Source organism: Amia ocellicauda, unplaced genomic scaffold, assembly GCF_036373705.1.
Source record: "Amia ocellicauda isolate fAmiCal2 unplaced genomic scaffold, fAmiCal2.hap1 HAP1_SCAFFOLD_54, whole genome shotgun sequence".
Taxonomy (NCBI): domain Eukaryota; kingdom Metazoa; phylum Chordata; class Actinopteri; order Amiiformes; family Amiidae; genus Amia; species Amia ocellicauda.
In genome coordinates, this window is record NW_027102984.1 from 22,082 (window position 1) to 43,940 (window position 21,859).

Consider the following 21,859-nt stretch of genomic DNA (forward strand, 5'->3'; position numbering starts at 1 on the left):
AGTCAAAAAGTCTCTCTCTCTCTCACACACACACACACAGCCAGCAAGACACACAGAGCCAGCCAGCTCAGCGATGACATCACAAACATCTCTCTCAGGTGACTCCTATGACATCACAGAGCACGTACATTCCGTTGCTTGCCGTCTGTCAACCACTCAGTCACTGCCAGCCAGACTGGCTGGCTGACTGGATGGTGGGGCTGCTTGCTGCTGCTGCGTACCTTAGCAAGCTTATTTGCTTGACCGGCCTTCCTCCTCCGCCCACATGCCCACCTATGTCCGATCTGCTGTTCACCTGGATCACAGCTCCGCCCCAACAAGGCAGAGCCTCCCAAGAATGGTACAAACTCACCCACGATCCCCTCCACGGAAAGCTATAGCAAAAGGCAAAAGCATTATACGTAATGAAGAGGAACCCGAGTCCAAGACGCATCCGACCAGCCATACATATTTGTGTGTATTAAAGATCACATTTTATTACATTTAGATTTTCTGTACTTTATTACATCTTTTTGTGATTTTTAAATGTATTGTTTCTTTTCCTTATATATGTATGTATGTATGTATGTATGTGTGTGTGTGTCTGTGTGAAAGTGTATGTGTTTGTGTGTCTCTGTGTGAAAGTGAGTGTGTGTGTGTCTGTCTCTGTGTTTGTGTGTCTGTCTCTGTGTGAAAGTGAGTGTGTGTGCGTGTGTCTGTCTGTGAAAGTGTGTGTGTGTGTGTGGGTGTGACAGTGTGTATGAGTGTCTGTCTGTCATGTAACTCGCACATCTGTGAGGGCACCATTTTTGCAGAAAGAGATGTACACATTTTGGAGCAACATATGCTGCCATCCAGACATCGTCTTTTCCAGGGACGTACCTGCATTTTTCAGCAGGATAACGCCAAACCACATTCTGCCCAGATTTCAAGCGCATGGTTGCGTAGGCAGAGAGTGCGGGTGCTAGCATGGCCTGCCTGCAGTCCTGACCTGTCTCCGAATTGAGAATGTGTGGCGCACTATGAAGTGCAAATTAAGACAACGAAGGCCCTGTGCAGTTGCGCAGCTGAGGAAATGCATAATGGATGAATGGGGGGAAATCCCGCTTGCTAAACTTAACCAAGTGGTGTCTTCAGTGCCCAAGTGCTTAATAAGTGTTATGAAAAGAAAAGGTGATGTTACATAGTGGTAAACAGTCGACTGTCCCAACTTTCTTGGTTTCTTTTCACTGCTAATGAGATGCTGTAGAGTGAGTTAGTTATATTGCTTTCAGGATCTCTAATCGTATTGATGAGTTCATGCAGCATTTGTAATTGAATTTCAAAAAGAAATCCTTGCTGTCTGGCCTGTGTGTATGAGATGTACTCTGTCAATCTTTGGCTAACAACTGAAACATTGGTAGAACAGAAATGGCAACATAAAAAAGAAAAGTACATTTTAAAAGAGCACATTAAATAGGATGAATATACAGTTTTTTACAATCACTTTGTCACTCATTTCAGAACCTTGATGTCATTTTTCAAAACTCTAGACACAAAACTCAAAACGGTCATCACTTGTAACACAGGCTGTCCAATGTTCAAAACATTGCATTGTGCATTCATATCTTTAAAGAAACCTTGCACTTGCAGACTTGTTGGTTCAAATAATTCATTTATCATGAAATACCATAGTAACATTTATTTAGATCACCCACACAGAAGATACCGATAGATTCACTGTGTAGTTGTTCGTACAATCATTAAATATTGTAGTACAAAATATGTGATACATGTTTCATTATGGTACTACACATAAATACATCACTGTAAAAGGACTAGTAGAGAGAATACTACAGACACAGTGGAATCATTGAACAAAATCTGAAATGTATTGATGCAATACAATCAAATCACACCATAGGTTTCTTTGAAGCCATGCAACAATAATTAGCTACAAAAAAGAACAAAACTACAGTAAAATGTCAACTGCAGTGTTCCTCACCTGGCTTAGTGTAAAACAAAGGATTGATTACTGTACTTCTGAATTTCCATCAGCCCTGTGTTCAGGTTCAGGTTCTCACAACCATTTTTCACAAGAGGCATCTTGAAACTGAACATACCTGAACATACTCAGTCATCAGCTGCTTCACTCTGTCTGCATTTCTTTCAAAAGGCACACTATACTCTGTGCTACACATTGGTATGCAGTATACAGTCATTTGACAATTGAGAGTAGCCTAATGTTTAGTGCATGCTGAAGACTTGCCGCTTCTCAGTACGGAAATTTCTGATGATTGAGGCCACAGTTGATCCTGAGTTGATTCTGAGGTTTGATTGAATCATTGTAGCTGCCTCAGTCATGGTCATGCCATGATTTACAACATGCTCTACAACTATTTCTCGGATTTCACTGGACACTATTTGCTGTTGCTGCCGCTGTCTGGTCCGTGGCCTTGTCCTCTACCACGTTCCCCCAACACCTCTCAAATTAGGCCCATGGCTGCCTCTCTGGTGAGGCCTAAGCCCTCCTCTATGACGAGGCCCACGACCACCTCTCAGAAGGGGTGCATGTCCCCTTCCATTCCTTTGACCACCACGTCTTCCTCCTCCCACTGCTTGACCTCTATTGTGACCTGGATGACTTGCCGGCTCCATGTTATCACTGTGTTGCTGGGGTGGATAGCACTCATTTCACTCGATACTCGTACCACAATGTGAAATCAATCATCAATAACCAGTTGGCAGTATTGGAAAAGCAATTACAAGGGCCTGCATACATACAGTAATGTCAAATCTGATGTGGAAGAACAATCATCTTCAACCAGGTTGGAGCGTTAGTTGCAATGCCTTTAATACATGCAGCGTGGAGAGGAACAGTGACTCAAGTAGATCCCAAAGTCGCTCTGCCTTCATTTTAACAGTCAGAGCTTTTATACACAAAAATCAAAGAGCTGGTTATAATCAGAAAGTCATTACTATGTTATCTTAAAAGTTAGCTAAGCAGAATTTATATCATTATAGGACAGAGTTCATAGATCAACACATGGATTAGGGAGCAGGCACTTCAATCATACTGTTTGACATTGTCTCCAAGATTCTCATCGTAAATAACAAACAGAAATCAAACTACCTTCTGGCCTGACCTTCTAGCTTGACCTTATCTTTCTTAAGTATACAAGAGAGAAAAACAGGTATTAGAGAAAAAAATTCTAACTTTCCTTCCACACTGCAAACATGGTGTGGAAAAGTGCTACATGATGATGAATGATGATGAAATATTACATCCATAGATAATGTAGTCCAACTGGTTCATGCTCCTCGTTTATTGATGTCAATGGATCTCATTATCCTGAAACTTTCATGATCGAAACATGGAATATTGTTTGTCAGTTTCCATAAAATTATGCATTAAGAGTAATGCAACAGTCACTTATCATTTTGAGCAGCTGTATCAATTGATAGTTAGATCTTTGTAATGAAATGAATAGACAGTGATCTCAGATGTAATGTGTGAATTGCATTTTGAAATGGTAATACTTTGATGTTAAGTTGTGTCATTTTAGTTCAATGAACAAATGATCTGAGGTTGATGTGTATTGTATCCAAGCAATTGTAAAAAAGTGTTAGAGTTTTGAAAAATGTGCATTTTGATCATCGGGTGTGAGTTTAGTGTCTAGAGTTTTGAAAAATGACATCAAGGTTCTGAAATGAGTGCCAAAGTGATTGTAAAAAAGTGTAATATCAGGGGACAGTGGCTATTAGTGATCTGGCCTTCCGTGGCCTCTGTATTAATGTAACAGGTCACATTGTATGTGTACACTGATACTTGATAGTATAATATAGTACAAGTAAAAAACATACATAGGTATCATAGAAGTATTTTGCAGAAATGATTATGGATAGTTATCAAAATGGAGAGGAAATGCTAAATCCAGTCTCCCCAGGCTGAGCTTCTATTGCTGCACCTGCTGGCCCCACTATATGGATAGAGCCACACCAAGTACAAGAGTCTCCCCATTGCTATTTATATCTCCCTATCCAGTCTTCTATAGGTGTCAGGGTGGGGTGCCTATTCCCCTGCATGCTTTGAAACCTATAGCACCTGGGACGCACACTTGGGATCCGGTTCCTCTGCCCCTCACATACACATGAGGAATCCTAGGTGCTCAACACGTCATACTGTCTCTTTCATCTCATGTGTAAACTATGGACAAATACATGACTAAACGTGTTTAGTTGCTTTTCCCAGAATGCTTTGCGCCACGATATGCAAATAACGGGGACTATGATTGGCTCCCTGACATTACCCACACTGCGACTGATGCTACCCATTTCACTACCCAACAAAGACCCATAATATGCGTGTGTCTGTCTGTCTGTCTGTCAAAGTATGTGTGTGTGTGTCTGTGTCTGTCTGTCTGTGTGTGAAAGTGTGTGTGTGTCTGTCTGTCTGTCTGTCATGTAACTTGCACATCTGTGAGGGCACCACTAATGCAGAAAGAGATGTACACATATTGTTTATTTTCCATATATATGTATGTATGTATGTATGCATGTCCAATTGCTTTGACAATACAAATGAATTGAATTGAGAGGGAGAGAGAGAGAGTAAGAGAGAGAGAGAGAGACAGACAGACAGACAGACAGAGAGACACACACACACACACACACACACACACAGAGAGCCAGCCAGCCAGCTCAGCGATGACATGACGAGCCTCTCTCAGCTTACTGCTATGACATCACAGAGCACGTACATTCCGTTTAACAAATCGTTAAACAAAAAAGGTTATAAACACATTGACTACAATACCGGTTAGTAAGACGAAGGTGAGTCTCTCGTTAGTATTATTACTACGCAGGTTAGTATTTATGTCAGGTAACTTCTCGTTATATATATATCAGTCTCATTTACGTTTAGGTGCCGAGAAAGATCCTATTTGTTACCACAATTTCCCTTAACTGATTATTATTCAATGATTAAGGATAGGCAGGGCCACCTATAATCTAATGTCTATTAACTTGTGTCAATTTCAGACTAAACAGTTAAACAGGAATGAGAAGATATTTCTCGGCGTTGACAGATTTTATTTCTAAAATTATCAACAAAACAGTTTAATGCAACTCACATTTATATTTAAGAAAACTAAATGATATTACACATTCTAGAGTTATGAATCACAGATTAACATTTCTAATTGATTTCTCAAATGTCATGAATCACAAACTCCAAACTGTTAAACTTATGTGAACTTCGTCGCAGAGAGGCCTCTCTGGCTTCGGGCTCAGATAACAGCACACGGCACGAGGTCCGTGTGGTTTGGAACAAAGGCAGTCCGGTTCGGCTTTGTCCAAGAACTTCCACTCAGTCGATGCACCTGGAAGTTGGGGTTTCGCGAATGTAGAGTCTTTTCCAAACAGATTTTCCATTGGTTTGAAGGCTCCAAGGTTGTGCACAAAATCTTCTTTGTAAGCAGGGTTCCACCATAGTTACTTGAAGACAAAGTCTTTGAGGAAAGCAGGGCCCTGTTTGTTCCAAGGGTCAAGTTTCTTAAGACTCAAATAGCTATTTAAGTGACTGACACTTTCGTATTCAGTCGACTTAGTCAATTGTCCAGCTGTAAAACTCCACTGATCAGGTGGGTCTGTGAAGTTATTTATTTAATAAAGTCCTTTAAAATAATTCTTCGCTCAATCTCCTTCTCCCAGTTTAACTCTTCTGTTGCCGGCAAAGACTTGGTTGGTTTCTGATTCCGGTTCTGGCAACAGAGCTACAGGTTGAGCTGTGGCAGCGAGTTTCTGGTTCAGGTGAGAGAGAGAGAGAGAGAAAGACTGTCCGCTGTTCCTTATAGTCTGTCAGATCAGTAGGTGATTGGTCCCTGAGTTCTTGAGATTGGATTTCGGTTTCAGCCCCCAGTGTCCTATTGGAGGGAGGCTTTATTTATGACTGATGTCAATCCATGCCATCTTTTGGAAATGCCGGTTGGCCTGGGTTCGTAGCTCTATGTCGGGATTTCGGCTCTCATCCACTTCAAAGAGTTTTTATCACCTACAGGCCCCTTTCTCCAGACATCTCATAGCAGAATTCCAAACTATTTGGCCTCTTCTCGGTGCCATCCTCCCCAAAACTGTCACTTTGATGCAAACCAGTTCCAAGCTGATGAGCTAAGGAAATCTGATAACTTTGGGGGGGAGAGGTCTTCTTTAGATCAGTGCTTCAGCTCAGAGCCCAAATGCTCTTATCCAAATACACCCAACATAACGCTACATATGTATGTATGTATGTATATATGTGTAGAAGGAAAATTAGAAATTATTTTCTTACACCTGTTTTTCTCTCTTGTATACTTAAGAAAGATACGGTCAAGCTAGAAGGTCAGCCCAGAAGATAGTTTGATTTCTGTTTGTTATTTACGATGAGAACCTTGGAGACATTGTCAAACGGTACGACCTACGTGCCTGTTCCCTAAAACCATGTGTTGACCTATGAACTCTGTTCTATAATGATATATGTTCTGCTTAGTTAGCCTTTAAGATAACATAGTAATGACTTTCTAGCATGTATGGATGTATGTATGTATATATATATATATATATATATATATATATATATGTATGTATGTATGTATGTCCAATTGCTTTGACAATACAAATGAATTGAATTGAGAGGAAGAGAGAGAGAGAGAGAGAGAGAGAGACAGACAGACAGACAGACAGCTCAGCGATGACATCACGAGCCTCTCTCAGCTGACTGCTATGACATCACAGAGCACGTACATTCCGTTGCTTGTCGTCTGTCAACCACTCAGTCACTGCTAGCCAGACTGTCCCTAAGACAAAGTGTACAATACTTCAATTATATCTCCTCCAGACAGATAAAGAGTATTAAGAGCTACGATGAAGTTACCCAGGAGACGTAAAAAGCTTGCATCACCTGGTATTTCCTGGAGGTCACCCATCCAAGTACTAACCAGGCCCTGGCCCGTTTAGTTTCCAAGGTCTGACGAAATCGGGCACGTTCAGGACGGTGTGGCCGCAAGCCGAGATGCCTGGCTGCATGATGTCTCTTAAAGGCTGGCGGGTATTGACGGAATTTCCAGCAAAAAATAAAAAATAAAAAAATAAAAAAATGGAGGGAAAAATAACAGTGCAGGAAAGGGTGTTGAAAGTAGCCGGGAACGTGTACAATTCTTCAATTATATCTCCTCCAGACAGAAAGAGAGTATTAAGAACTATGATGAAGTTACCCAGGAGACGTAAGAAGCTTGCAGCACCTGGTATTTCTAGGAGATCTCCCATCCAAGTACTGACCAGGCCATGCCCCGTTTAGCTTCCGAGATCTGACGAGACGGGGTGCGTCCAGGACGGTGTAGCCGCAAGCCGAGAGGCCTGGCTGCATGATGTCTCTTAAAGGCTGACGGGTGTTGACGGAACTTCCAGCAAATAAAAAAAGAAAAATGGAGGGAAAAATATCAGTTCAGCAAAGGGTGTTGAAAGTAGCCGGGTACGTGTACATTTCTTCAATTATATCTCCTCCAGACAGAAAGAGAGTATTAAGATCTACGATGATGTTACCCAGGAGACGTATAAAGCTTGCAGCACCTGGTATTTCCAGGAGGTCACCCATCCAAGTACTGACCAGGCCCTGCCCTGTTTAGCTTCCGAGATCTGATGAGATCGGTCGCGTTCAGGACGGCGTGGCCGCAAGCCGAGAGGCCTGGCAGCATGATGTCTCTTAAAGGCGGGCGGGTTTTGACGGACCTTCCAGCAAAAAAAAAAAGAAAAAAGAAAAATGGAGGGAAAAATATCAGTGCAGCAAAGGATGTTGAAAGTAGCCGGGTACGTGTACAATTCTTCAATTATATCTCCTCCAGACTGAAAGAGAGTATTAAGAGCTACGATGAAGTTACACAGGATAAGTAAAAAGCTTGCATCACCTGGTATTTCCAGGAGGTCACCCATCCAAGTACTAACCAGGCCCTGGCCCATTTAGTTTCCAAGGTCTGACGAGATCGGGCGCGTTCAGGACGGTGTGGCCGCAAGCCAAGAGGCCTGGCTGCATGATGTCTCTAAATGGCTGGAGGGTATTGACAGAACTTCCAGCAAAAAAAAATGAAAAAAGAAAAATGGAGGGAAAAATATCAGTGCAGCAAAGGGTGTTAAAAGTAGCCGGGTACGTGTACAATACTTCAATTATATCTCCTCCAGACAGAAAGAGAGTATAAAGAGCTACGATGAAGTTACCCAGGAGACGTAAAAGCTTGCAGCACCAGGTATTTCTAGGAGGTCTCACATTCAAGTACTGACCAGGTCCTGCCCCGTTTAGCTTCCGAGATCGGATGAGTTCTGGCGCGTTCAGGACAATGTGTCCGCATGCCAAGAGGCCTGGCTGCATGATGTCTCTTAAAGGCTGGAGGGTATTGACGGAACTTCCAGCAAAAAAAAGAAGAAATAATAAAAATGGAGTGGAAAATATCAGTTCAGGAAAGGGTGTTGAAAGTAGCCGGGTACGTGTACAATTCTTCAATTATATCTCCTCCAGACTGAAAGAGAGTATTAAGAGCTACGATGAAGTTACCCAGGAGACGTAAAAAGCTTGCAGCACCTGGTATTTCCAGGAGGTCACCATCTAAGTACTGACCAGGCCCTGCCCCGTTTAGCTTCCGAGATCTGACGAGATCAGGCGCGTTCAGGACGGTGTGGCTGGAAGCCAAGAGGCCTGACTGCATGATGTCTCTTAAAGGCTGGAGGGTATTGATGGAACTTCCAGCAAAAAAAAATAATAAAAAAAATAGAAAAATTGAGGGAAAAATATCAGTGCAGCAAAGGGTGTTGAAAGTAGCCGGGTACGTGTACAATTCTTCAATTATATCTCCTCCAGACTGAATGAGAGTATTAAGAGCTACGCTGAAGTTACCCAGGAGACGTAAAAAGCTTGCAGCACCTGGTATTTCCAGGAGGTCACCCATCCAATTACTGACCAGGCCCTGCCCAGTTTTTCTTCCGAGATCTGACGAGTTCTTTCGTATTCAGGACGGTGTGGCCTCAAGCCAAGAGGCCTGGCTGCATGATGTCTCTTAAAGGCTGGCGGGTATTGACGGAACTTCAAGCAAAAAAAAATAATAAAAAAAATAGAAAAATGGATGGAAAAATATCAGTGCAGGAAAGGGTGTTGAAAGTAGCCGGGTACGTGTACAATTCTTCAATTATATCTCCTCCAGACAGAAAGAGAGTATTAAGAGCTACGATGAAGTTCCCCAGGAGACGTAAAAAGCTTGCAGCACCTGGTATTTCCAGGAGGTCTCCCATCCAAGAACAGACCAGGCCCTGCCCCGTTTAGGTACCGAGATCTGACGAAATCGGGCACGTTCAGGACGGTGTGGCCGCAAACAAAGAGGTCTGGCTGCATGATGTCTCTTAAAGGCTGGCGGGTATTGATGGAACTTCCAGCAAAAAAAATAAGAAATAAGAAAAATGGAGGGAAAAATATCACTGCAGCAAAGAGTGGTGAAAGTAGCCGGGTACGTGTACAATTCTTCAATTATATCTCCTCCAGACAGAAAGAGAGTATTAAGAGCTACGATGAAGTTACCCAAGTGACGAAAAAAGCTTGCAGCACCTGGTATTTCCAGGAGGTCACCCATCCAAGTACTGACCAGGCCCTGCCCCGTTCAGCTTCCGAGATCTGACGAGATCGGGCGCGTTCAGGACGGTGTGGCCGCAAGCCAAGAGGCCTGGATGTATGAAGTCTCTTAAAGGCTGGCGGGTATTGACGGAAGTTCCAGCAAAAAAAAAAGAAATAAGAAAAATGGAGGGAAAAATATCAGTGCAGCAAAGGGTGTTAAATGTAGCTGGGTACGTGTACAATTCTTCAATTATATCTCCTCCAGACAGAAAGAGAGTATTAAGAGCTACGATGAAGTTCCCCAGGAGACGTAAAAAGCTTGCAGCACCTGGTATTTCCAGGAGGTCTCCCATCCAAGAACAGACCAGGCCCTGCCCCGTTTAGGTACCGAGATCTGACGAAATCGGGCACGTTCAGGACGGTGTGGCCGCAAACAAAGAGGTCTGGCTGCATGATGTCTCTTAAAGGCTGGCGGGTATTGACGGAACTTCCAGCAAAATATAAAAAATAAATAAATAGAAAAATGGAGGGAAAAATATCAGTGCAGCAATGGGGGTTGACAGTAGCTGGGTACGTGTACAATACTTCAATTATATCTCTTCCAGACAGATAGAGAGTATTAAGAGCTACGATAAAGTTACCCAGGAGACGTAAAAGCTTGCAGCACCAGGTATTTCCAGGAGGTCTCACATTCAAGTACTGACCAGGTCATGCCCCGTTTAGCTTCCGAGATCTGACGAGATCGGGCGCGTTCAGGATGGTGTGGCAGCAAGCCGAGACGCCTGGCTGCATGATGTCTCTTAAAGGCTGGCGGGTATCGACGGAACTGCCAGCAAAAAAAAAAAAGAAAAATAGAGGGAAAAATACCAGTGCAGCAAAGGGTTTTGAAAGTAGCCGGGTACGTGTACAATACTTCAATTATATATTCTCCAGACAGAAAGAGAGTATTAAGAGCTACGATGAAGTTCCCCAGGAGACGTAAAAAGCTGGCAGCACCTGGTATTTCAAGAAGATCTCCCATCCAAGTACTGACCAGGTCCTGCCCCATTTAGTTTCCGAGATCTTCCGAGATCGGGCGCGTTCAGGACTGTGTGTTCGCAAGCCAAGAGACCTGGCTGCATGATGTCTCTTAAAGGCTGGCGGGTATTGACGGAACTTCCAGCAAAAAAAAATAAAAAAATAAAAAGAAAAAGAAAAATGGAGGGAAAAATATCAGTGCAGCAAAGGGTGTTGAAAGTAGACGGGTACGTGTATAATACTTCAATTATATCTCCTCCCGACAGATAGAGAGTATAAAGAGCAACAATAAAGTTACCCAGGAGACGTAAAAGCTTGCAGCACTAGGTATTTCCAGGAGTTCTCACAATCAAGTACTGACCAGGTCCTGCCCCGTTTAGCTTCCGAGATCTGACGAGATCGGGCGCGTTCAGGATGGTGTGGCCGCAAGCCGAGACGCCTGGCTGCATGATGTCTCTTAAAGGCTGGCGGGTATTGACGGAACTGCCAGCAAAAAAAAAAAGAAAAATAGAGGGAAAAATACCAGTGCAGCAAAGGCTGTTGAAAGTAGCCGGGTACATGTACAATTCCTCAATTATAACACCTCCAGACAGATAGAGAGTATTAAGAGCTACGATGAAGTTTCCCAGGAGACGTTAAAAGCTTGCAGCACCAGGTATTTCCTGGAGGTCTCCCATCCAAGTACTGATCAGGCCCTGCCCCGTTTAGCTTCCGAGATCTGACGAGATCGGGCGCGTTCAGGACAATGTGGCCGCAAGCCAAGAGGCCTGGCTGCATGATGTCTCTTAAAGGCTGACGGGTATTGACGGAACTTCCAGCAAAAAATAAAAAATAAATAAAGAAAAAGAAAAATGGAGGGAAAAATATCAGTGCAGTAATGGGTTTTGAAAGTAGCCGGGTACGTGTACAATTCTTCAATTATATCTCCTCCAGACAGAAAGAGAGTATTAAGAGCTACGATGAAGTTACCCAGGAGACGTAAAAAGCTTGCAGCACCTGGCATTTCAAGGAGGTCACCCATCCAAGTACTGACCAGGCCCTGCCCCGTTTAAATTCCAAGATCTGATGAGATCGGGGGCGTTCAGGACGGTGTGGCTGCAAGCCGAGAGGCCTGGCTGCATGATGTCTCTTAATGGTTGGCGGGTTGTGACGGAACATCCAGCAAATAAAAAAAAAGAGAAATGGTGGTAAAAATATCAGTGCAGTAAAGGGTGTTGAAAGTAGCCAGGTACGTGTACAACTCTTCAATTATATCTCCTCCAGACAGAAAGAGAGAATTAAGAGCTACGATGAAGTTACCCAGGAGACGTAAAAAGTTTGCAGCACCTCGTATTTCCAGAAGGTCACCTATAAAAGTACTGACCAGGCCCTGCCCCGTTTAAATTCCGAGATCTGACGAGATCGGGCGCGTTCAGGACGGTGTGGCCGCAAGCCGAGAGGCCTGGCTGCATGATGTCTCTTAAAGGCTGGCGGGTATTGACGGAACTGCCAGCAAAAAAAAAAAGAAAAATAGAGGGAAAAATACCAGTGCAGCAAAGGCTGTTGAAAGTAGCCGGGTACATGTACAATTCCTCAATTATAACACCTCCAGACAGATAGAGAGTATTAAGAGCTACGATGAAGTTTCCCAGGAGACGTTAAAAGCTTGCAGTACCAGGTATTTCCTGGAGGTCTCCCATCCAAGTACTGATCAGGCCCTGCCCCGTTTAGCTTCCCAGATCTGACGAGATCGGGCGCGTTCAGGACAATGTGGCCGCAAGCCAAGAGGCCTGGCTGCATGATGTCTCTTAAAGGCTGACGGGTATTGACGGAACTTCCAGCAAAAAAATAAATAAATAAATAAAGAAAAAGAAAAATGGAGGGAAAAATATCAGTGCAGTAATGGGTTTTGAAAGTAGCCGGGTACGTGTACAATTCTTCAATTATATCTCCTCCAGACAGAAAGAGAGTATTAAGAGCTACGATGAAGTTACCCAGGAGACGTAAAAAGCTTGCAGCACCTGGCATTTCCAGGAGGTCACCCATCCAAGTCCTGACCAGGCCCTGCCCCGTTTAAATTCCAAGATCTGATGAGATCGGGGGCGTTCAGGACGGTGTGGCTGCAAGCCGAGAGGCCTGGCTGCATGATGTCTCTTAATGGTTGGCGGGTTGTGACAGAACATCCAGCAAATAAAAAAAAAGAGAAATGGTGGTAAAAATATCAGTGCAGCAAAGGGTGTTGAAAGTAGCCAGGTACGTGTACAACTCTTCAATTATATCTCCTCCAGACTGAAAGAGAGAATTAAGAGCTACGATGAAGTTACCCAGGAGACGTAAAAAGTTTGCAGCACCTCGTATTTCCAGAAGGTCACCCATAAAAGTACTGACCAAGCCCTGCCCCGTTTAAATTCCGAGATCTGACGAGATCGGGCGCGTTCAGGACGGTGTGGCCGCAAGCCGAGAGGCCTTCCTGCATGATGTCTCTTAATGGCTGGCGGGTATTGACGGAACTGCCAGCAACAAAAACAGAAAAAAGAAAAATGGAGGGAAAAATATCAGTGCAGCAAAGGGTGTTGAAAGTAGCCGGGTACGTGTACAATTCTTCAATTATATCTCTTCCAGACAGAAAGAGAGTATTAAGAGCTACGATGAAGTTACTCAGGAGACGTAAGATGCTTGCAGCACCTTTTATTTCCAGCAGGTCTCCCATGCAAGTACTGAACAGGCACTGCCCCGTTCAGCTTCCGAGGTCTGACGAGATTGAGGGTGTTCAGGGCGGTGTGGCCGCAAGCCGAGAGGCCTGGCTGCATGATGTGTCTTAATGGTTGGCGGGTATTGACGGAGCTTCCAGCAAAAAAAAAAAAAAAAGAAAAATGGAGGGAAAAATATCAGTGCAGCAATGGGTGTTGAAAGTAGCCGGGTACGTGTACAATACTTCAATTATATCTCCTCCAGACAGAAAGAGAGTATTAAGAGCTACGATAAACTTACCCAGCAGACGTAAAAAGCTTGCAGCACCTGGTATTTCCAGGAGGTCTCTCATCCAAGTACTGACCAGGCCCTGCCCCACTCAGTTTCCGAGATCTTACGAGATCGGACGCGTTCAGGACGGTGTGGCCGCAAGCCGAGATGCCTGGCTGCATGATGTCTCTTAAAGGCTGGCGGGTATTGACGGAACTGCCAGCAATAAAAAAAAAGAGAAATGGAGGGAGAAATACCAGTGCAGCAAAGGGTGTTGAAAGTAGCCGGGTACGTGTACAATACTTGAATTATATCTCCTCCAGACAGAAAGAGCGTATTAAGAGCTACGATGAAGTTACCCAGGAGACGTAAAAAGCTTGCAGCACCTGGTATTTCTAGGAGGTCAGCCATCCAAGTACTGACCAGGCCCTGCCCCGTTTACCTTCCGAGATCTGACGAGATCGGGCGCGTTCAGGACGGTGTGGCCGCAAGCCAAGAGGCCTGGCTGCATGATGTCTCTTAAAGGCTGGCGGGTATTGACGGAACTTCCAGCAAAAAAAAAACAAAAAAAAAAGGAAAATGGAGGGAAAAATATCAGTGCAGCAAAGGGTGTTGAAAGTAGCCGGGTACGTGTACAATTCTTCAATTATATCTCCTCCAGACAGATAGAGAGTATAAAGAGCTACGATGAAGTTACCCAGGGGACGTAAAAAGCTTGCAGCACCTGGTATTTCCAGGAGGTCACACATCCAAGTACTGACCAGGCCCTGCCCCGTTTAGCTTCCGAAATCTGATATGATCGGGCGCGTTCAGGACGGTGTGACTACAAGCCAAGAGGCCTGGCTGCATGATGTCTCTTAAAGGCTGGCGGATATTGACAGAACTTCCAGCAAAAAAATAAAATAAAAAGAAAAATGGAGGGAAAAATATCATTGCAGCAAAGGGTGTTGAAAGTAGCCTAGTAAGTGTACAATTCTTCAATTATATCTCCTGGAGACAGAAAGAGAGTATTAAGAGCTACGATGAAGTTACCCAAGAGACGTAAAAGGCTTGCAGCACCTGGTATTTCTAGGAGGTCTCCCATCCAAGTACTGACCAGGCCCTGTCCCGTTTAGCTTCCGAGATCTGACGAGATCGGGCGCATTCAGGACGGTGTGGCCGCAAGCCGAGAGGCCTGGCTGCATGATGTCTCTTAAAGGTTGGCGGGTATTGACGGAACTTCCAGCAAAAAAAAAAAAAAAAAAAAAAATGGATGGAAAAATATCAGTGCAGCAAAGGGTGTTGACAGTAGCTGGGTACATGTACAATACTTCAATTATATCTCCTCCAGACAGATAGAGAGTATTAAGAGCTACGATAAAGTTACCCAGGAGACGTAAAAGCTTGCAGCACCAGGTATTTCCAGGAGGTCTCACATTCATGTACCGACCAGGTCCTGCCCCGTTTAGCTTCCAAGATCTGACGAGATCGGGCGAGTTCAGGATGGTGTGGCCGCAAGCCGAGATGCCTGGCTGCATGATGTCTCTTAAAGGCTGGCGGGTATTGACGGAATTTCCAGCAAAAAAAAAAAAAAAAAATAGAAAAATGGAGGGAAAAATATCAGTGCAGGAAAGGGTGTTGAAAGTAGCCGGGTACGTGTACAATTCTTCAATTATATCTCCTGGAGAGAGAAAGAGAGTATTAAGAGCTACGATGAAGTTACCCAGGAGACGTAAAAAGCTTGCAGCACCTGGTATTTCTAGGAGGTCTCCCATCCAAGTACTGACCAGGCCCTGCCCCGTTTAGCTTCCGAGATCTGACGAGATCGGGCGCATTCAGGACGGTGTGGCCACAAGCCGAAAGGCCTGGCTGCATGATGTCTCCTAAAGGTTGGCGGGTATTGACGGAACTTCCAGCAAAAAAAAAAAAAAAAAAAAATGGATGGAAAAATATCAGTGCAGCAAAGGGTGTTGACAGTAGCTGGGTACGTGTACAATACTTCAATTATATCTCCTCCAGACAGATAGAGAGTATTAAGAGCTACGATAAAGTTACCCAGGAGACGTAAAAGCTTGCAGCACGAGGTATTTCCAGGAGGTCTCACATTCATGTACTGAACAGGTCCTGCCCCGTTTAGCTTCCGAGATCTGACGAGATCGGGCGCGTTCAGGATGGTGTGGCCGCAAGCCGAGATGCCTGGCTGCATGATGTCTCTTAAAGGCTGGCGGGTATTGACGGAACTGCCAGCAAAAAAAAAAAGAAAAATAGAGGGAAATATACCAGTGCAGCAAAGGGTGTTGAAAGTAGCCGGGTACGTGTACACTTCTTCAATTATATCTCCTGGAGACAGAAAGATAGTATTAAGAGCTACGATGAAGTTACCCTGGAGACGTAAAAAGCTTGCAGCACCTGGTATTTCTAGGAGGTCTCCCATCCAAGTACTGACCAGGCCCTGCCCCGTTTAGCTTCCGAGATCTGACGCGATCGGGAGCGTTCAGGATGGTGTGGCCGCAAGCCGAGATGCGTGGCTGCATGATGTCTCTTAAAGGCTGGCGGGTATTGACGGAACTGCCAGCAAAAAAAAAAAGAAAAATAGAGGGAAATATACCAGTGCAGCAAAGGGTGTTGAAAGTAGCCGGGTACGTGTACAATTCTTCAATTATATCTCCTGGAAACAGAAAGAGAGTATTAAGAGCTACGATGAAGTTACCCAGGAGACGTAAAAAGCTTGCAGCACCTGGTATTTCTAGGAGGTCTCCCATCCAAGTACTGACCAGGCCCTGCCCCGTTTAGCTTCCGAGATCTGACGAGATTGGGCGCATTCAGGACGGTGTGGCCGCAAGCCGAAAGGCCTGGCTGCATGATGTCTCTTAAAGGTTGGCGGGTATTGACGGAACTTCCAGCAAAAAAAAAAAAGAAAAAAAGAAAAAAGAAAAATGGATGGAAAAATATCAGTGCAGCAAAGGGTGTTGACAGTAGCTGGATACGTGTACAATACTTCAATTATATCTCCTCCAGACAGAGAGAGAGTATTAAGAGCTACGATAAAGTTACCCAGGAGTCGTAAAAGCTTGCAGCACTAGGTATTTCCAGGAGGTCTCACTTTCATGTACTGACCAGGTCCTGCCCCGTTTAGCTTCCGAGATCTGACGAGATCGGGCGCGTTCAGGATGGTGTGGCCACAAGCCGAGATGCCTGGCTGCATGATGTCTCTTAAAGGCTGGCGGGTATTGACGGAACTGCCAGGAAAAAAAAAAAGAAAAATAGAGGGAAATATACCAGTGCAGCAAAGGGTGTTGAAAGTAGCCGGGTACGTGTACAATTCTTCAATTATATCTCCTGGAGACAGAAAGAGAGTATTAAGAGCTACGATAAAGTTACCCAGAAGACGTAAAAGCTTGCAGCACCAGGTATTTCTAGGAGGTCTCCCATCCAAGTACTGACCAGGCCCTGCCCCGTTTAGCTTCCGAGATCTGACGAGATCGGGCGCATTCAGGACGGTGTGGCCACAAGCCGAAAGGCCTGGCTGCATGATGCCTCTTAAAGGTTAGCGGGTATTGACGGAACTTCCAGCAAAAAAAAAAAAAAAAGAAAAATGGATGGAAAAATATCAGTGCAGCAAATGGTGTTGACAGTAGCTGGGTACGTGTACAATACTTCAATTATATCTCCTCCAGACAGATAGAGAGTATTAAGAGCTACGATAAAGTTACCCAGGAGACGTAAAAGCTTGCAGCACAAGGTATTTCCAGGAGGTCTCACATTCATGTACTGACCAGGTCCTGCCCCATTTAGCTTCCGAGATCTGACGAGATCGGGCGCGTTCAGGATGGTGTGGCCGTAAGCCGAGATGCCTGGCTGCATGATGTCTCTTAAAGGCTGGCGGGTATTGACGGAACTGCCAGCAAAACAAAAAAAGAAAAATTGAGGGAAAAATACCAGTGCAGCAAAGGGTGTTGAAAGTAGACGGGTACGTGTACAATTCTTCAATTATATCTTCTCCAGACAGAAAGAGAGTATTAAGAGCTACGATGAAGTTACCCAGGAGACGTAAAAAGCTGGCAGCACCTGGTATTTCCAGGAGGTCTCACATTTAAGTACTGACCAGGTCCTGCCCCGTTTAGCTTCCGAGATCTGACAAGATCGGGCGCGTTCAGGACGGTGTGGCCGCAAGCCGAGATGTCTGGCTGCATGATGTCTCTTAAAGGCTAGCGGGTATTGACGGAATTTCCAGCAAAAAAAAAAAAAAAAATAGAGGGAAATATACCAGTGCAGCAAAGGGTGTTGAAAGTAGCCGGGTACGTGTACAATTCTTCAATTATATCTCCTGGAGACAGAAAGAGAGTATTAAGAGCTACGATGAAGTTACCCAGGAGACGTAAAAAGCTTGCAGCACCTGGTATTTCTAGGAGGTCTCCCATCCAAGTACTGACCAGGCCCTGCCCCGTTTAGCTTCCGAGATCTGACGAGATCGGGCGCATTCAGGACGGTGTGGCCACAAGTCAAAAGGCCTGGCTGCATGATGTCTCTTAAAGGTTGGCGGGTATTGACGGAACTTCCAGCAAAAAAATAAAAAGAAAAAAAGAAAAAAGAAAAATGGATGGAAAAATATCAGTGCAGCAAAGGGTGTTGACAGTAGCTGGATACGTGTACAATACTTCAATTATATCTCCTCCAGACAGAGAGAGAGTATTAAGAGCTACGATAAAGTTACCCAGGAGACGTAAAAGCTTGCAGCACCTGGTATTTCTAGGAGGTCTCCCATCCAAGTGCTGACCAGGCCCTGCCCCGTTTAGCTTCCGAGATCTAACGAGATCGGCCGCGTTCAGGATGGTGTGGCCGCAAGCCAAGATGCCTGGCTGCATGATGTCTCTTAAAGGCTGGCGGGTATTGACGGAACTGCCAGCAAAAAAAAAAAGAAAAATATAGGGAAATATACCAGTGCAGCAAAGGGTGTTGAAAGTAGCCGGGTACGTGTACAATTCTTCAATTATATCTCCTGGAGACAGAAAGAGAGTATTAAGAGCTACGATGAAGTTACCCAGGAGACGTAAAAAGCTTGCAGCACCTGGTATTTCTAGGAGGTCTCCCATCCAAGTACTGACCACACCCTGCCCCGTTTAGCTTCCGAGATCTGACGAGATCGGGCGCATTCAGGACGGTGTGGCCGCAAGCCGAAAGGCCTGGCTGCATGATGTCTCTTAAAGGCTGGCGGGTATTGACGGAACTGCCAGCAAAAAAAAAAGAAAAATAGAGGGAAATATACCAGTGCAGCAAAGGGTGTTGAAAGTAGCCGGGTACGTGTACAATTCTTCAATTATATCTCCTGGAGACAGAAAGAGAGTATTAAGAGCTACGATGAAGTTACCCAGGAGACGTAAAAAGCTTGCAGCACCTGGTATTTCTAGGAAGTCTCCCATCCAAGTACTGACCAGGCCCTGCCCCGTTTAGCTTTCGAGATCTGACGAGATCGGGCGCATTCAGGACGGTGTGGCCGCAAAACGAAAGGCCTGGCTGCATGATGACTCTTAAAGGTTGGCGGGTATTGACGGAACTTCCAGCAAAAAAAAAAAAAAAAAAGAAAAATGGATGGAAAAATATCAGTGCAGCAAATGGTGTTGACAGTAGCTGGGTACGTGTACAATACTTCAATTATATCTCCTCCAGACAGATAGAGAGTATTAAGAGCTACGATAAAGTTACCCAGAAGACGTAAAAGCTTGCAACACCAGGTATTTCCAGGAGGTCTCACATTCATGTACTGACCAGGTCCTGCCCCGTTTAGCTTCCGAGATCTGACGAGATCGGGCGCGTTCAGGATGGTGTGGCCGCAAGCCGAGATGCATGGCTGCATGATGTCTCTTAAAGGCTGGCGGGTATTGCCGGAATTTCCAGCAAAAAGAAAAAAAAAAAAAATAGAAAAATGGAGGGAAAAATATCAGTGCAGGAAAGGGTGTTGAAAGTAGCCGGGTACGTGTACAATTCTTCAATTATATCTCCTGGAGACAGAAAGAGAGTATTAAGAGCTACGATGAAGTTACCCAGGAGACGTAAAAAGCTTGCAGCACCTGGTATTTCTAGGAGGTCTCCCATCCAAGTACTGACCAGGTCCTGCCCCCTTTAGCTTCCGAGATCTGACGAGATCGGGCGCATTCAGGACGGTGTGGCCGCAAGCCGAGAGGCCTGGCTCCATGATGTCTCTTAAAGGTTGGCGGGTATTGACGGAACTTCCAGCAAAAAAAAAAAAAAAAAAGAAAAGTGGATGGAAAAATATCAGTGCAGCAAATGGTGTTGACAGTAGCTGGGTACGTGTACAATACTTCAATTATATCTCCTCCAGACAGATAGAGAGTATTAAGAGCTACGATGAAGTTACCCAGGAGACGTAAAAAGCTTGCAGCACCTGGTATTTCCAGGAGGTCTCACATTCAAGTACTGACCAGGTCCTGCCCCGTTTAGCTTCCGAGATCTGACGATATCATGCGCGTTCAGGACGGTGTGGCTGAAGGCCAAGAGGCCCGGCTGCATGATGTCTCTTTAAGGCTGGCGGGTATTGACGGAACTTCCAGCAAAAAAAAAAAGAAAAAAGAAAAATGGAGGGAAAAATATCAGTGCAGCAAAGGGTTTTGAAAGTAGCCGGGTACGTGTACAATTCTTCAATAATATCTCCTACAGACTGAAAGAGAGTATTAAGAGCTATGATGAAGTTACCCAGGAGACGTAAAAAGCTTGCAGCACCTGGTATTTCCAGGAGGTCACCCATCCAAGTACTGACCAGGCCCTGCCCCGTTAGCTTCCGAGATCTGACGAGATCGGGCGCGTTGAGGACGGTGTGGCCGCAAGCTAAGAGGCCTGGCTGCATGATGTCTCTTAAAGGCTGGCGGGTATTGACGGAACTTCCAGCAAAAAAAAAAAAAAAAAAAAATGGAAAATGGAGGGAAAAATATCAGTGCAGCAATGGCTGTTGAAAATAGCCGGGTACGTGTACAATACTTCAATTATATCTCCTCCAGACAGATAGAGAGTATTAAGAGCTACGATGAAGTTTCCCAGGAGACGTAAAAAGCTTGCAGCACCAGGTATTTCCAGGAGGTCTCCCATCCAAGTACTGACCAGGCCCTGCCCCGTTTAGCTTCCGAGATCTGACGAGATCGGGCGTGTTCAGGACGGTGTGGCCGCAAGCCAAGAGGCCTGGCTGCATGATGTCTCTTAAAGGCTGGCGGGTATTGACGGAACTTCCAGCAAAAAATAAAAAATAAATAAATAGAAAAATGGAGGGAAAAATATCAGTGCAGGACAGGGTGTTGAAAGTAGTCGGGTACATGTACAATTCTTCAATTATATCTCCTCCAGACTGAATGAGAGTATTAAGAGCTACGCTGAAGTTACCCAGGAGATGTAAAAAGCTTGCAGCACCTGGTATTTCCAGGAGGTCACCCATCCAATTACTGACCAGGCCCTGCCCAGTTTTTCTTCCGAGATCTGACGAGATCTTGCGTCTTCAGGACGGTGTGGCCTCAAGCCAAGAGGCCTGGCTGCATGATGTCTCTTAAAGGCTGGCGGGTATCGACGGAACTGCCAGCAAAAAAAAAAAAGAAAAATAGAGGGAAAAATACCAGTGCAGCAAAGGGTTTTGAAAGTAGCCGGGTACGTGTACAATTCTTCAATTATATATTCTCCAGACAGAAAGAGAGTATTAAGAGCTACGATGAGGTTTCCCAGGAGACGTAAAAAGCTGGCAGCACCTGGTATTTCCAGAAGATCTCCCATCCAAGTACTGACCAGGTCCTGCCCCGTTTAGTTTCCGAGATCTTCTGACATCGGGCTCATTCAGAACTGTGTGTCCGCAAACCGAGAGGCCTGGTTGCATGATGTCTCTTAAAGGCTGGCGAATATTGACGGAACTGCCAGCAAAAAAAAAAAAAAAAAAAAAAAAAAAAGAAAAATGGATGGAAAAATATCAGTGCAGCAAAGGGTGTTGACAGTAGCTGGGTACGTGTACAATACTTCAATTATATCTCCTCCAGACAGAAAGAGAGAATTAAGAGCTACGATAAAGTGACCCAGGAGACGTAAAATCTTGCAGCACCAGGTATTTCCAGGAGGTCTCACATTCAAGTACTGACCAGGTCCTGCCCCGTTTAGCTTCCGAGATCTGACGAGATCGGGCGCGTTCAGGATGATGTGGCCGCAAGCCGAGACGTCTGGCTGCATGATGTCTCTTAAAGGCTGGCGGGTATTGACGGAACTGCCAGCAAAAAAAAAAAAGAGAAATGGAGCGAGAAATACCAGTGCAGCAAAGGGTGTTGAAAGTAGCCGGGTACGTGTACAATACTT

General features: G+C 44.8%; 12 non-coding genes and 31 pseudogenes across 12 annotated transcripts; all 43 read right to left on the reverse strand.

Annotated features, from left to right (window-relative positions):
• Positions 1 to 309: 309 nt before the first annotated feature.
• LOC136737862 (U5 spliceosomal RNA) lies at positions 310 to 424 on the reverse strand. The gene has a single exon (XR_010812485.1). It is a non-coding gene; the product is annotated as a U5 spliceosomal RNA (small nuclear RNA).
• A 6,459-nt stretch (positions 425 to 6,883) lies between these two features.
• On the reverse strand, positions 6,884 to 7,002 carry LOC136737624 (uncharacterized; annotated as a pseudogene).
• Positions 7,003 to 7,223: 221 nt separating this feature from the next.
• On the reverse strand, positions 7,224 to 7,342 carry LOC136737718 (uncharacterized; annotated as a pseudogene).
• A 209-nt stretch (positions 7,343 to 7,551) lies between these two features.
• LOC136737587 (5S ribosomal RNA) lies at positions 7,552 to 7,670 on the reverse strand. Its single transcript, XR_010812450.1, has one exon. It is a non-coding gene; the product is annotated as a 5S ribosomal RNA (ribosomal RNA).
• A 216-nt stretch (positions 7,671 to 7,886) lies between these two features.
• LOC136737626 (uncharacterized) lies at positions 7,887 to 8,005 on the reverse strand (annotated as a pseudogene).
• A 214-nt stretch (positions 8,006 to 8,219) lies between these two features.
• LOC136737846 (uncharacterized) lies at positions 8,220 to 8,338 on the reverse strand (annotated as a pseudogene).
• A 216-nt stretch (positions 8,339 to 8,554) lies between these two features.
• On the reverse strand, positions 8,555 to 8,672 carry LOC136737635 (uncharacterized; annotated as a pseudogene).
• Positions 8,673 to 8,893: 221 nt separating this feature from the next.
• On the reverse strand, positions 8,894 to 9,012 carry LOC136737815 (uncharacterized; annotated as a pseudogene).
• Positions 9,013 to 9,233: 221 nt separating this feature from the next.
• LOC136737687 (uncharacterized) lies at positions 9,234 to 9,352 on the reverse strand (annotated as a pseudogene).
• Positions 9,353 to 9,568: 216 nt separating this feature from the next.
• On the reverse strand, positions 9,569 to 9,687 carry LOC136737748 (5S ribosomal RNA). The gene has a single exon (XR_010812465.1). It is a non-coding gene; the product is annotated as a 5S ribosomal RNA (ribosomal RNA).
• Positions 9,688 to 9,902: 215 nt separating this feature from the next.
• On the reverse strand, positions 9,903 to 10,021 carry LOC136737688 (uncharacterized; annotated as a pseudogene).
• A 220-nt stretch (positions 10,022 to 10,241) lies between these two features.
• Positions 10,242 to 10,360, reverse strand: LOC136737686 (uncharacterized; annotated as a pseudogene).
• A 555-nt stretch (positions 10,361 to 10,915) lies between these two features.
• On the reverse strand, positions 10,916 to 11,034 carry LOC136737578 (uncharacterized; annotated as a pseudogene).
• Positions 11,035 to 11,243: 209 nt separating this feature from the next.
• Positions 11,244 to 11,362, reverse strand: LOC136737488 (uncharacterized; annotated as a pseudogene).
• Positions 11,363 to 11,587: 225 nt separating this feature from the next.
• Positions 11,588 to 11,706, reverse strand: LOC136737570 (uncharacterized; annotated as a pseudogene).
• Positions 11,707 to 11,917: 211 nt separating this feature from the next.
• On the reverse strand, positions 11,918 to 12,036 carry LOC136737705 (uncharacterized; annotated as a pseudogene).
• Positions 12,037 to 12,245: 209 nt separating this feature from the next.
• Positions 12,246 to 12,364, reverse strand: LOC136737693 (uncharacterized; annotated as a pseudogene).
• A 227-nt stretch (positions 12,365 to 12,591) lies between these two features.
• Positions 12,592 to 12,710, reverse strand: LOC136737639 (uncharacterized; annotated as a pseudogene).
• Positions 12,711 to 12,921: 211 nt separating this feature from the next.
• LOC136737681 (uncharacterized) lies at positions 12,922 to 13,040 on the reverse strand (annotated as a pseudogene).
• Positions 13,041 to 13,255: 215 nt separating this feature from the next.
• LOC136737849 (uncharacterized) lies at positions 13,256 to 13,374 on the reverse strand (annotated as a pseudogene).
• A 214-nt stretch (positions 13,375 to 13,588) lies between these two features.
• LOC136737717 (uncharacterized) lies at positions 13,589 to 13,707 on the reverse strand (annotated as a pseudogene).
• A 210-nt stretch (positions 13,708 to 13,917) lies between these two features.
• LOC136737465 (5S ribosomal RNA) lies at positions 13,918 to 14,036 on the reverse strand. The gene has a single exon (XR_010812424.1). It is a non-coding gene; the product is annotated as a 5S ribosomal RNA (ribosomal RNA).
• Positions 14,037 to 14,255: 219 nt separating this feature from the next.
• LOC136737628 (uncharacterized) lies at positions 14,256 to 14,374 on the reverse strand (annotated as a pseudogene).
• A 216-nt stretch (positions 14,375 to 14,590) lies between these two features.
• Positions 14,591 to 14,709, reverse strand: LOC136737661 (5S ribosomal RNA). Its single transcript, XR_010812457.1, has one exon. It is a non-coding gene; the product is annotated as a 5S ribosomal RNA (ribosomal RNA).
• Positions 14,710 to 14,923: 214 nt separating this feature from the next.
• LOC136737741 (uncharacterized) lies at positions 14,924 to 15,042 on the reverse strand (annotated as a pseudogene).
• A 218-nt stretch (positions 15,043 to 15,260) lies between these two features.
• Positions 15,261 to 15,379, reverse strand: LOC136737633 (5S ribosomal RNA). Its single transcript, XR_010812454.1, has one exon. It is a non-coding gene; the product is annotated as a 5S ribosomal RNA (ribosomal RNA).
• A 212-nt stretch (positions 15,380 to 15,591) lies between these two features.
• LOC136737723 (uncharacterized) lies at positions 15,592 to 15,710 on the reverse strand (annotated as a pseudogene).
• A 209-nt stretch (positions 15,711 to 15,919) lies between these two features.
• LOC136737760 (5S ribosomal RNA) lies at positions 15,920 to 16,038 on the reverse strand. The gene has a single exon (XR_010812466.1). It is a non-coding gene; the product is annotated as a 5S ribosomal RNA (ribosomal RNA).
• A 209-nt stretch (positions 16,039 to 16,247) lies between these two features.
• Positions 16,248 to 16,366, reverse strand: LOC136737462 (5S ribosomal RNA). Its single transcript, XR_010812421.1, has one exon. It is a non-coding gene; the product is annotated as a 5S ribosomal RNA (ribosomal RNA).
• Positions 16,367 to 16,590: 224 nt separating this feature from the next.
• On the reverse strand, positions 16,591 to 16,709 carry LOC136737757 (uncharacterized; annotated as a pseudogene).
• Positions 16,710 to 16,917: 208 nt separating this feature from the next.
• On the reverse strand, positions 16,918 to 17,036 carry LOC136737725 (5S ribosomal RNA). Its single transcript, XR_010812463.1, has one exon. It is a non-coding gene; the product is annotated as a 5S ribosomal RNA (ribosomal RNA).
• Positions 17,037 to 17,249: 213 nt separating this feature from the next.
• Positions 17,250 to 17,368, reverse strand: LOC136737803 (uncharacterized; annotated as a pseudogene).
• Positions 17,369 to 17,578: 210 nt separating this feature from the next.
• On the reverse strand, positions 17,579 to 17,697 carry LOC136737683 (uncharacterized; annotated as a pseudogene).
• Positions 17,698 to 17,906: 209 nt separating this feature from the next.
• On the reverse strand, positions 17,907 to 18,025 carry LOC136737445 (5S ribosomal RNA). Its single transcript, XR_010812405.1, has one exon. It is a non-coding gene; the product is annotated as a 5S ribosomal RNA (ribosomal RNA).
• A 225-nt stretch (positions 18,026 to 18,250) lies between these two features.
• LOC136737597 (uncharacterized) lies at positions 18,251 to 18,369 on the reverse strand (annotated as a pseudogene).
• A 209-nt stretch (positions 18,370 to 18,578) lies between these two features.
• Positions 18,579 to 18,697, reverse strand: LOC136737556 (uncharacterized; annotated as a pseudogene).
• A 208-nt stretch (positions 18,698 to 18,905) lies between these two features.
• LOC136737586 (uncharacterized) lies at positions 18,906 to 19,024 on the reverse strand (annotated as a pseudogene).
• A 215-nt stretch (positions 19,025 to 19,239) lies between these two features.
• On the reverse strand, positions 19,240 to 19,358 carry LOC136737640 (uncharacterized; annotated as a pseudogene).
• Positions 19,359 to 19,578: 220 nt separating this feature from the next.
• Positions 19,579 to 19,697, reverse strand: LOC136737524 (uncharacterized; annotated as a pseudogene).
• A 551-nt stretch (positions 19,698 to 20,248) lies between these two features.
• LOC136737476 (5S ribosomal RNA) lies at positions 20,249 to 20,366 on the reverse strand. Its single transcript, XR_010812434.1, has one exon. It is a non-coding gene; the product is annotated as a 5S ribosomal RNA (ribosomal RNA).
• A 220-nt stretch (positions 20,367 to 20,586) lies between these two features.
• On the reverse strand, positions 20,587 to 20,705 carry LOC136737436 (5S ribosomal RNA). The gene has a single exon (XR_010812396.1). It is a non-coding gene; the product is annotated as a 5S ribosomal RNA (ribosomal RNA).
• A 221-nt stretch (positions 20,706 to 20,926) lies between these two features.
• LOC136737729 (uncharacterized) lies at positions 20,927 to 21,045 on the reverse strand (annotated as a pseudogene).
• Positions 21,046 to 21,599: 554 nt separating this feature from the next.
• LOC136737658 (uncharacterized) lies at positions 21,600 to 21,718 on the reverse strand (annotated as a pseudogene).
• Positions 21,719 to 21,859: the final 141 nt, after the last annotated feature.